Source organism: Poecilia reticulata, linkage group LG22 (assembly GCF_000633615.1).
Source record: "Poecilia reticulata strain Guanapo linkage group LG22, Guppy_female_1.0+MT, whole genome shotgun sequence".
NCBI classification, from domain to species: domain Eukaryota; kingdom Metazoa; phylum Chordata; class Actinopteri; order Cyprinodontiformes; family Poeciliidae; genus Poecilia; species Poecilia reticulata.
Window position 1 is genome coordinate 10,691,364 of NC_024352.1, and position 12,839 is coordinate 10,704,202.

Here is a 12,839-nt window from a genome sequence, read left to right on the forward strand (position 1 = left end):
TATTTTCTACTCTATATTTAGGCACCGTGTCACCACATAGTAGATGCACTATTCATCAGCAGTGTTTTCCTCAAAGGTTTGTGATCTAAAGAAACAAAAACATTGCTGGAGCTAACCAGGCATGCATTAACAGACTTCCTATTAGCTAAAGCAAAGTCAGAGGAGAGTTACCGACAGTTACCTTTTCGCGTTTTTTTTCTTTTTTCTCTCTGACTCTGTGATATTGCGGCCAACTCTGATTCCATGAACCTTCCCCGGGCCCATTAACCGGCTTTAATCATTTGAACACTTTTGGGAATTAATCGGTCTAATCGGATTGGCAGGGAAAGTATCAAACCACTTAATTTGATCTGGCCTGGTTGGGTTTTACACAGAAACAGGAGGGGTGGGGCGAGGGCACTATAAGCAGCTTTTCCCATGTGTCCATCAGTTGTGTTACTTCCTGTTTGACTGAACGCTTCAGCAGTTTGCCAATAGAGACTATTTGATGGGTGAAACAGTCCAACAAACGTCAGTTTAAACAAGGAGTTTAAATCTGACGCACTTACAAAGACCCTACACTTCCACATATCTGATATTTTGGTTTCTTTTGTCTTCTGGTTCTTATCGCCTGCAGCATCCTCAGCTCCACCGCCACTACGTCCACCAGTCACTGCTCTCCTTTCTCCTTTTTCTGAGAGACATTCATAGGGACTGTCACTATCTTCATTGTATAAATATTATACGGTATGCATAAATATATACAGTGACTGTGTCAAGAGTCACACATTTCATCAGTCCATAAAACCTTTGAAAAATTTTGATATACAAAGAAAAAAATATGCCACAAAAATGCCTTAAGTCTGCGTTTTTATTGATTTTGTCACGAACTCAACAAACTGAAGTCTTTCCTTTTGTGATTTATTTTTATCAAGTATGCATGGTCTGCAGTAAAACATTTACCATTTGATGTTTTAATATCGCAAGATGTTATACAGTAATTACCCTTAATTACCAACTGCAGTGCTATTGATTAATTCATAATATTAATACACCTCAAACATGAATGTAAGTAAGGTTTTGTCTTTCTTAGGAGGAAATCTGCTCTATATTTGCATAATCACTGTGGAGCTTCTATAGTGTAGAATTGTCATTACATTTTCTCATCTATTTTCATTTTTATTTTTATTTGTTTAAGTGAGAATTACGATGACACAATTCAAAACCTTCCAATAAACTTTCTAACATTAAATAAAATCAGTGATGAATATAGCAGATGTTGTGCAGCAGCAACCGCAGCCTCCTGTTCAGAGAGGTGGATTGTTTTACTTCACTGTAAATCCTCAGTTTAATAAATGCACACGATTTCTCAATTGACGTCTGATTCGAAGTGGAGCTCTCTGTCCATTTTTGATCCACACGCGTACGGGTCCAATCATCTGGTCCGTCATTCATTTCATGAGTCCATAAGACCTTTGAAAAATTCTGACTTCAGCTATTTCTTGGCTCAGTTTAGATGATTCAGCTTATCTGTCAGATTTCAGCCTTCCTTTCCTCGGCCATGTCTCTGGGCTCTGAACATTTTGTACTTCTCGATTCTCCGGGTTGGTTGCAGTTATGGAATATTTCAGTACCATAAGATAATGGATTCTTGTCAGCTTGACGCTTATTCTTCATAAATCCGTGGCAGTTCATTTGTGTCTTTACTTTCTCACGATCACACCCCAACAAATTAGCAATTTCAAGAGTGCTGCATTCCTCTGGGAGATTTTTGGGAATTTTCAGAGTAAATTAAATCTCTTTTTGACCAATTTTGCCTAAAGAAAGCACATATTGATTTAGGGTGTTGACCATCTTAGGCCACACCCTCTCTCATTACACATCACCTCCTGCTAAATCCATTTAGCATCCAAGTTTATCCAACTTGGAGTTAGAACATATGTCATTTAAAACATGTGTTGTGAACTGTCAGCCCAGCAGGCGACATTGTACACAGAGTGACATACCAGAGATTAATAATACACTAATATACCCTTTACAGAGACCAATATGTAAAAAATACTTCTCAGTAGGTGTCCCTTGTATGCAAGTCTGCAATCAATTAAACTATACATGAAATGGTTAGATTGGCAGCATGGCTCACATACCAAAAATAAAGTGTGACACATTGGGACTCTGGTCAAAATGTGTCTTATTGACGGTTATGTTTAAAATGAAAATTTCACATTTTTAGCTTAGGCAGGGCTGCTGTTTCTCCAGTTTCTGTTTTTCACAAATATTATGATAGTTCCTTGAATCTTATGCTATTTAATTGGATCCATTCTTCACTCTAACAGCGATTTGTTGCCAATGCCATTGGTAGCAGCAAAAACCAATAACATGATTAATTCGTTCCTTTCTCTCACCATCTTGGAGGTGTTTCATTAAATTCTGCACCTTCTTTTTCCTCCATATTCAATAAAAATGCTTTAAGCATCGATGTTATTTTAACGTTAGCCAGTCCAGATAAGACTTATTTCTAATACAAAAACCATTAGTTTTAGTTTTTTTTTGTTCTAACTCTGTATTTTATGTTAGGCATTTAGAGAAAGTTTTGTTTGGATGACTCCTACCTGAGACCTATAACTGTGTAGGCGTTCCTGCACAGAAATGAGCACCACATCTCTAGAGTCCACTAAATCTCTTGTGAAGGACTTGTGCAGTGAAACATAGGGCTTCGATTTGCTTTTCCACTGATCACTTACGTCAAAACACTTTCGTATCCTTATTGATCCTTCTCATGCTTTGTGGGAACCCATTACATACATTTTCCAAGAGCTGGGCAGCTTCCTACTTCCTGCATGCAGATTCAAATCTCAGTTATTCGGATTTTCACAATGCATGTATCTCTACTAAGCCTTGATTTATTAATAATTTGAGCATTCATTGAGCAAAAGTATTAACACCTCTTAAAATTCACATTCTGTCCTTGCCAATACAAAGCAGTCCATTTATTATATAATGCAAGTTTTTTGGAGAACCATACATTCCTTGTTTACCTTTTATTACTAGTATGAGCCATTTTTTTGTTGCTGGTGTAATCTGCAGAGAGCAGACACCAGGTGTTGTGAAAGAAACTCATCCATTTGGTCAAACAGGTCAGTCTGAAGAAAACAGTGGGACTTCAGCCCCCGCAGTGCGAGGCTCAGGTGCAGGAACCGGAGGAAGCTCAACATATGGTGAAGGTTTTTCCTTGAACAGAGGTCAAAAACTCCTCCAGACCCAAAGGCATACTTAAAATTTCACACCAAAACTAAAATAATTGAACGCAAATTCATATTCACTACCTGAAAAAAAAATGCAAAAAGACCTGAATGGTAAGTGAATTTTTTTTTTTTTTCAGTAATGCAGAGGAAGTGATGGTGGGTGAGAGAAGAAAAGATACAGTTCACCTTCACACAGAGACTGTTTCTTTCACAGAAGAACCAAAGAGCATGCAACAGAATCTCTTTTTATATGATTTTCTTTTACCATAAAATGATACAGTGAGCTACCCACAGGAGTAATTTCCTCTGGAAGACTGAGCAGAACTTATTATTCAGTTCTTTCCAAAGGTCTAGCGCTAAATAAAAGCCTTGTACAATGTTAAAGGAAATGGATTTATTGCTCTCTTGCATGTAGAGAAAATGAAAACGAGCTTGAGTCTCACCAAGGGTTGTCATCATGAGAAACATAATAGCAGGTGGAATGCCAGCATTATGCGAGTCAATTTCATTAAAGTGCTCGAAAGTTGCACAGTACGTGACTTTTCAAGGTCCCTCAACAAACGTTCACTTAGTCTATTAGCCCTGTGTGACTGGATGCCCCATGCCAGCGAGGGGTAGGATGGGATCTGCTTGGAGTCCCGAGAGATTCGCATTGGCTTTTGGATCTGCAATTATCCAACAGGCAATTTCAATGTGGACCAAATTAGCTGAAAATGCTCCATCAGTCGGGGGGAAAGGTCAGAATCTGTCATCTGTGTTATCAGACAGAATACCACTTTGTCGTGCTACCTAGGAAGCCTGCAACCTGGGAAGGATCCTCTGTGGAAGCTGTTTCCTATCTTCAGATAAGGATGGGCAATCTGATGATAACGGAGCGTGAAGGATTAGAATGTGTTAAGAGTTGGGCCAAAGCAGAGAAACTCTTATGTCATCAATAGAAACATTTCTCAGACATTTTTTAACAGTCTCTCCACCTTAGTAAATATCAAGTTTTTTTTATAGCTTGCCTAACAACTGGACTTGGACTTATATATAAATCCAAAACAATGGAACATTTTTATCGACTGGCATTGCTGAATCAGCTCACTCATTTAGTTAAATTGTAGATTTTATTATTTGTGGCTATAAGAGTTAAAAGAATGTGTCATAAAGTCTTTATTTCATGGATTTTATTCTAGCTAATTAGCTTTGTAGTAATTGGTTACTGGTTCCAGTATCACAGCACAGTTGGTAATAATATTTAGTAATTTTTATTTTAAAAACGACAAAATGACAAAACTCTACTTTGCTAAATATTTGGTTATTGATCTTTGGAAAACTATCAGTTCAAGGTTTCATCAAATGCCTCACTGCAGAAGGCAGTTAAAGTAAATCTTTGATATTTCTATACGAAGTGTACTAAATGTTTGCGATGTATGTATTTTGAACTTGATAACTCCGCAAGGAAGGCTTTTCGAAAATATTTTTTATGCTCACAATGCAAAAGAAACAGCATGAGTCGTCTTCTGCCTCCAGCAGCTGTTATTGCTGGTGAGTTGTTAATGCTAAGTAAGCACATTTTAAACTGGTTGTAGGCTGCCTTTGCAATATTCTGGTTTGTTTTATAGTATTAAGACAGCAGATGAACTGTGACATCACTTTCTTTTCTAAGAACCTTCGCAATGAAACTTTGCAGGTCATCCACTGTCCATTTTATTAAGTACACCCTTCGAGGCATTGTGATCATGTGATATTTTTCCCATATTCACCGCCCCTGCCTACAGATACTGCTGTCCATGGAAAAATAATCACTTCAGTCAGACTCTGGGGTCTAAATTAATGACATTCTCAATGGCGTAATTTGAAACCTTACATTAATGAAATACCAATGATAATTTGTCTGGACAGGAGAGCTGCCTCTCTGTGAATAATGAAGCAGTTGCAAGATATTTAACATGATGGATTTTCTCTACTACGGGGTGTTGTGCCAAAAGGAAGTAAAGGGGCGGGAAAAGGACTAGGATTGTTAAAGCTACATGAATTGGTGGTGTTACAGTTTTTACTGTCACAATGTCTGTTGTTTCATAGATTTCTTTTTTTTTTTCTGTCAAGAACAACTCAGAGTTAATCCCTAGGAGTGTGTTTGCAGGTAAGCCAGGTGACGAATCATGACTGTGTGCTGTACGTCTTGCAGGGACGTGGTCTTATTCATTCTCCATCCTATCAGCCAAATAAGAAGAATTACCCATCAAGTTCACCAAAATGTGCTGCTAAGCTGCTGTCTCCGGCATGTCATGGGCGCAGCCTGCATATGTTGAGGCTTTGCTCTTTAAGACAGTCATATTAAACCTATTAAGCCACTTATTAGGCGTCAGAGAATTTAGCATTATGCCTCCAATGTGCTTCTGAGCCAAAAGGAGCTCAGTTGAAGACAGATATCTCTGTCTGTCAGTGGTTGTGGGCCTGCTGTGGAAGGTTATAAATAGATAATTGCTCCGGAGCCACTGCTGCAGGTTAAAGCGAGGGAGCTTGCTCAGGGCTCGGGTGACTCATTGCCCTGTCTCCCTGCATCATGTCAGTTACCTGGAGTTTGCACCTGCCAAGGCGCCTTCTAGCACCAGCTCCAAACCCATGTTCTGCACGTCGAAACTTGAAATTGCTGACTTTTCAAATGTAATTTTTTGGTGTCAAAGAGTTCATTACAAGAAAAATATTTGTCCTGTGTAATTTTTTTTAAACTCAAAAATAATTTTGTGATTTTAAAGAAACGTTTTCTGGACACACCTGTTTAGGCCAACCTTCACCAGTTTTATGATGATGGCTTATGCAGATAACTGTTTTCAGCCTATAAAGGCCCCCACCACTAGCACAGACCATACCAACTTTGGTTTCCCACACTGTAGTACAAAATACATTATTTACCACACCTTACAAATAATTTATAATTGTAACTGTAACCAAGAATAGATTTTATTCAGAAACAGACTAATATCCGTCTATTTGATGACTCCCTCTCAGGGATGCTATCAAATTTAAAGGGGAACAGATAAATGGGAGCACATCCTCTGTGAAACCAATGTGAAAAAAATGGTCATATATTGCTGAAAGATGTGAGGATACATTTTGTCAACTCAGTAGCAAGGTCTTGTTCAGGGCAAAATTAATTGGGGGGTCCTTAGGTATGAGTGTGTGTGTGCATGTGTGCGTGTGTGTGTGTGTGCGTGCGTGTGCGTGTGCGTGTGTGTGTGTGTGTGTGCATGACCGTCTCTCTGTGTTGCTCTGTAATGGACTTGTGACCTTTCTAGTGTGTTCCTCAAATGATGACCGCCGGATATAGGAACCGGCCCGAGCGACCCTGCAGGGATGAGTGGATACCATAACTAGCAGACTATTGAGTGTACCTGAATGTAAGTCACACCCACAGGAAAATGTTTTGAAGAGAAAAAAAAGTACTTTTAAAAGACTGCTTAACAAAAAATACAATAGTCTGTAGAAAATGTTATTTATCTCTATCTTCATCTTCCTCCTGCGCACTGAACCCCCTATAACGTTGTCTTCTTCAGCGTCAGAATGGAACATCCTCAAACACACTTCCTCAGTCTTTTTCATTGTCACTTTTGTCTCGAGGTAAATTCGCCCTTCAGCCTGCTCTTCACCCTTGTTCTCCTCTTCATCATGCAGCAGTTCAGCCTTTCGTAATCCGTTGGTAAAAGCCATGTTAGCGCCACCGCTGCTTAAAGCATGTTAACAAAGTTTTAAAAAATGATGGTGTTAACAATGGATGAATGTGTGAAATTTATGGTGCCTTGCAACAATATTTACACTTTGTTCTGGACTGTTGCTAGTTTGTGAAAAACCTTTATGGTAAGTTTTCTGTTAATTTCACTTAATAAACAAGTAGGCTATATATTTTTGGATATTAGATCAGTGGTTCTTAACCTTTTTTGATTTACCGAACCCCCCAGTTGCATATGCGCATTCACCGAACCCTTCTTATTCCAACCCCGACACCCGTCCCCCGACACACAAAATAATTTGCGGTATTCTGATTTAGTAATGTAATTATATTACTTGTGTTACCACCCCCACACCACTAGAGGCAGTACCAACCCCGAAAAGATGCGACTAAGGAGCAGATTTAGACTATAGAATTTGATAAAAACTGAGCTTCGCTGAAGTAATTAAAGACAAAAGTTCAAATCCATGCTGAGAGTGGAGCTCCTTCAATCAGTGCTCCTCCGCAGCACTGATTGGCTAAGCAATGTAACGTGATCCTTTGCAGCAAGTGATGGAAAAGCGGCGCGTCATCACGACTTTACATAAATGTGTCTTTACCTCCGCGGCAGAGGCTCCGCCGAACCCCTGAGACCGACTCACCGAACCCCTGGGGTTCGATCGAACCCAGGTTAAGAACCACTGTATTAGATATTTTGACTTTAACTTCAGCTGAATATGAATTATTTGCCTTTTACAGGTTTCTTACTTATTGTGATTTACACAATAACCTGACTTGACTTTTCTTTGAACTGAGAACTCTTCCTTTGCTCTCTCAGGACTTTCTTGTTTTATTATTATTATTATTATTATTATTATTTTTCTTCAGGCAAGATCTGTGCATCTGCTGCTTTTCATTTGCATAAGCCAACTTGCAAACCAAATATTTGCACAATGCATCCCCTAATAGAATTTACTTTGATATCCAAATTCCAACAAGATGAGATTAGTCAAGAAAACAAAATATGGAGCCACAATCTAAGAACATTAAGGATAAGCCCAATGACTGAGGTGTTATTTTCTTAAATCAAGATTTTCTCTGGCACAGAAATGACTCCACTGCATGCATAAGAAGTGGATTATTGCGGCAGTAACGCAAAGACTGATAGATTTTCACAATCAGCCCCACACAGCTATCTGCTACGGCTGGCAGACAGCAGCCATGAGACGCTAATGATGGCCAGCAGCTTGTTTAAGAACCTGCTGGTTGCTGCTGGCTGACCACCCTCTGTTGCTTTCTCCAATGAACCGAGATATAAGGACATGTTCAGGATGCGCACACAGTCTAGCTTTCATGCCTGGAGGACAAGGTGACATATGAACCCGCTGCATCATAACCGCACAAAACCATCGATTTCACTTATTGCTCAGAGGTAATGCATCACTTAAAGGTCAGAAGTAGAAACGGTTCTGTCGTTCTTTTTCCACCGCTTCGTTCTTTGAAGGTCAACAATCAAATGGGGGTAGTGGAGTGGGGAGTTGGTTTGGGGATGAAAGAGACAGACTGTATTTGTAATTCATCATCTTTAGTCGAAACAAAGGCTGTCTGCTCTATTTTGTGTCCTTGAAACATGGAGGAAATAAGCATTTTTCTTAGAAAGGTAGTGGGTGTTTTATTGTCTTGACAGCTGTAGGGAATTTGTTTCCTGCAGTTACCAGATGTCAAGAAGACAGTTCTACCTAAACCTCTCTTTATCTTAAGGCACATTTTACCAGCGTCATACAGCAGAGCATGCCTGTTGTTTATTGTGAGCCCATCCTCTCTCCATGATTCACTGTAATCACCTTTCTGATCCCGCGTGTGAGCAGTATGATGAGCAAAAGTTAATTTGGGTCAATCTGAGAGAAGTTCGACACATCACACACAACTTTCCACCATCTGTGAGCAGGCAGCCCACCGGGACCATGCAGCCAACTGCTCAGTTAAATGTGATCTGATGCCTTTCTCCCCGAAGGTTTCCCCAGAGAGCATCCATTAGAACTGGAGCGACTGCATCCATGCAGGATGAGGTTATAATAAGAGATCAGCTGTCTTTTTTTTGGGGTGGGGGGGGGGTTCCCTTTAACAGTGGGGCAGATCGGATCAGCAAGAAAAAGCAGACTGACCTCTGCAAAACTATTTTCAGCCCTCAAACTTAGGATTTTATGTGAAAAAAAGAGTATAATTATAAATGATTTTATTTAGAAGTTCTTCATATCTTCATATGGACTTTTTTTTAAAGGAACTCAATTGTCTCAAAACAATGGCTGTCTTCTTGCCACTCTACTTTAAATGACACATTTGTGGGATGCAAAATAGTTGCCCTTTCAGATTTCCCCACTTGAGCTGGTGACCTCAGCAGCTCCTCCAGAGTGATGTTTTGTTGACAGCCACAGCCATACCCTGCTAGCAATAACAGGGCACATAGAAATGAACATAATATGGCAAGACCAAAAGTAAAAACAAACAACAAGGAAGCTTTCAAAAAATAAACTAATGGAAACCAAAACCCAAACATCTACGGATCATAACCGCTGTAGGTGGTGGGAGGACATGTACATGAATGTAGGCCTGCACAGTTCTGACATAGAAAAGAGGGCAACAGCTGTCATTGTGTAAGAGGGCATGTTAAAAAAAGGTTTAGGACACCTGGCGTCACACATGTTTATGTAAAAACTTAATTAAGTGATAGATTACTTATTATTACAGATATATTTAATGACTGCTGTCCTAATCTTTATAAGGCTGTTCACTGATGTTCTCTAATAAATGTTTGATGCCATAATGAACATTTGCATTTATACTGGCACTAAATTGATTTAAGGCAATAGGTTGTAATAGATTTTATTTATTGACATTTGATTAAAGGTGGCTGAAAACGACACACCGTACACTTCTCATATTTTAATTGCAAAAATAATATTAAGACAACAAGTTTTTTTCCTCTTCACAGTTATGTAATCATTTATGTTGGTCTTTCATATGATGAATGCATCTGCATGGCACTTTAACTGCTCTCTTTAACAGTCACATATCTGACGTTTCACCTCTGCTTGTTTCAGCTTCCACTTCTTTGAAATTTGACTGACTCCTGACCTCCGACTCATCAGCCACAAAAGTGATGTGAGCAGACGTCTCTGACCGATGTTGCCAGAGCTCTTCATTTATACATCTCGATCCTGGCATGTCAGAAATCCTCATGCTCTTAAACCTCGGAGGACTTAAGGACTGACTGTACACACTCAGTCAAACCTTGCTGACTCCATGATTTGGAGGATTTCAGACATATTATGATACAGCGCTCCCCATCTGCCAGTCACCGTGGGTTTAGCTCTTGCAGGTTGTAATTTCACAGTCACACAACACAACATTATATAATGCGAGCTGTGTTATTTTGAACTTTAAAGTGCTATATTTGCTTGCAATATTTTCTTATTTGCACGTTAGGAAAAAATAATGACACATGGAGAGTAAATAATGAGCAAAATAATATAAATGTGTTACAGAACAGCGTTGGTAAATCATAGAGATCTGCTTCAAAATAGCAGAAAGTAGCATCAAATGCATCTAGGTGTATTCTTTAACAGAAAGCAAAGTCATCTTTGGAGCTCTAAAACTCAGAGATGTGCATAAATAGCCATGTCTTGTTCAGTAAGATGATCTTGCAATCGCATATTTTTGTCACCTGAAACTGTTGTTCTCAGGTTGAGTGTTGCTTGGTTAGTTGCGAGATCACACATATGAACAATCAAGTCTGTTGATACCCAGGAAAACGCAGCACGGTATAATCATCTTTTCCTGCCTTTGTTGTTTTTTTTTCTTATGGAACACAAATTTGTTTAACCAAATGAAATTGCTTGGTTTTCAGTACTGCAGCTCAGTGGGTTTGCATAATAATGCAGTTTAAAGGTAACTGTACTATTAACTCTACTTGGCCAGGTCTCCAACTCTGATTGAGGTGTTCATGTACAGTATTCAAAGGCAGAGTGAGTGAGAGGAGGATCTCAGGATCTAATCCCTGAGTTTACTGTCTTACTGGTACAGTGGACTGATAAGTTGCGACTGATATGGCATTTTGATACACGCAGCAACAACCCTCAACTACAAATCACTTTTTCCTTTCACATCATACTAGTTGATGTATCAGGATCATGGACCCTGTGTGTTTCCACTGCATGCTGCTGAGATCACAGAACAAAAGGGCCATTGCTTACAACTGACAGCATTCACCTGACCAACACAGTGGGCCAATCTTTACATCTTGATGCAGCCTTTTCAGACACATTCAGTACTTTAAATACAACAAATATTGTTTAGCTAAATAAGATTCTGCTGATCAACATGTTTCTTTATGAAGAACTTTGCTTTCTGCTTTTCCACATGAAAAGGATATGATATCAAAAAGTGAGAAGAATGTCCCCTGGGTGCCGTTTTTCAGCTTTTCCTGGTGCATCCGACTTAAAGGGAAACCCTAGAAAGACCAAGAACTTGTTACATTAGTTCACATTAGTAGGCTAGATCTGTATAAATGGTGTGTTTATAGGTCCCTTGTGGCCAGGGAATGCCTTGAGGTCCATTAAAATGAGCTGGACCTTGAGACTGTCACATGGGGAAAACAGATGTCTTCTTTCACTGACCGGATCTCAGATAAAGGAAAGTTAATGGATGGATGGTACATTCTGCTGTTGTCACAGTATCTGCTAAATTTGTTAAAATAATCTGTCTCCTCCCCAGATTCACATTCCTACTATTCCCTTACTCTTACTGGTAGCAGTGCTTACGCTAGTTATCATTTTTGTGACCTTTTCCAAGAAACCATCATCTTTTACATAAAGTGACATAAACACGTCTTTGCAGGAGGAAGCCAGTCTGTTTGTCACGCTGATGTGTGCAGTTATATAATGCGCACAGCAGGATAATCTCTTTACAGCACATGCAGTGCATACACAGTATGCAAAGCATGTTGTGGTGTTGGTATTAAGGCTTTTGCACTGTGATAAAAAGGTGGTTTGCATATTAACTATATTTAGCCAAAAATTATGTTTTTTAAATATCCTTATGGTGGAGGCTGGCTGGCAACTCGCAACTACTTCTGATAGGTGATATGTGGGATGGAAAGTGAGCACTAAGACAGAGTTCAAGTGCTGACAGGCAGGGGAAGTTTTACTCTTGGAAACATAATACTTTATAAGAAAATGCAAAGACAAATTACACAAACACTGGCAATTAATGCCATCTGTTGACAAATCACAGCTGATAACGTTAATTTCATGCAACAACGCAATATTTCTTGAAACTCCACTCATATACCGTCTCTGACATGGTCCACATTAGTTCACATTAGTAGGCTAGATCTGTATAAATGGTGTGTTCATAAGGAAGCTTGGGACTGAAATAATCAGTTTAACAAACTGAATTATTGGGACACACAGATTAAATTACTACCGTGGCTTCAGACAGTGAGGTAACAATGAGTAATTGCAGGTTATTGCTTAGCATTGAATGGCATAAAATATAAAAATCTAGTATTGATTTAATCTAATGCTTACATTTTTATTTCCTTCACAACCTAACAATATTTCATTAGCTCATTAGAAATTAACCTGACAAAACAGTGGTTTAAATTTCAGGTTTGTAACAGATAGCTAGGCATTAATATTATCAATATAGATTAATATTCAAAATGCAGCAGTTCACGACCAGCCGAACAGCAGTCAACTACTGTTTTCACTGTAATTGATATTTAAATAGGAAATCTTTGAGGTTTCCACTGAGATGTTTTGACAGTTTTTACATTTGTGGCTTAACACAAATTTTGGTACCGACTCCCAGTTCTCATCTAAGATGAATGGTTAGTGCTTGCTGTGCTTGAGTGGCATGCG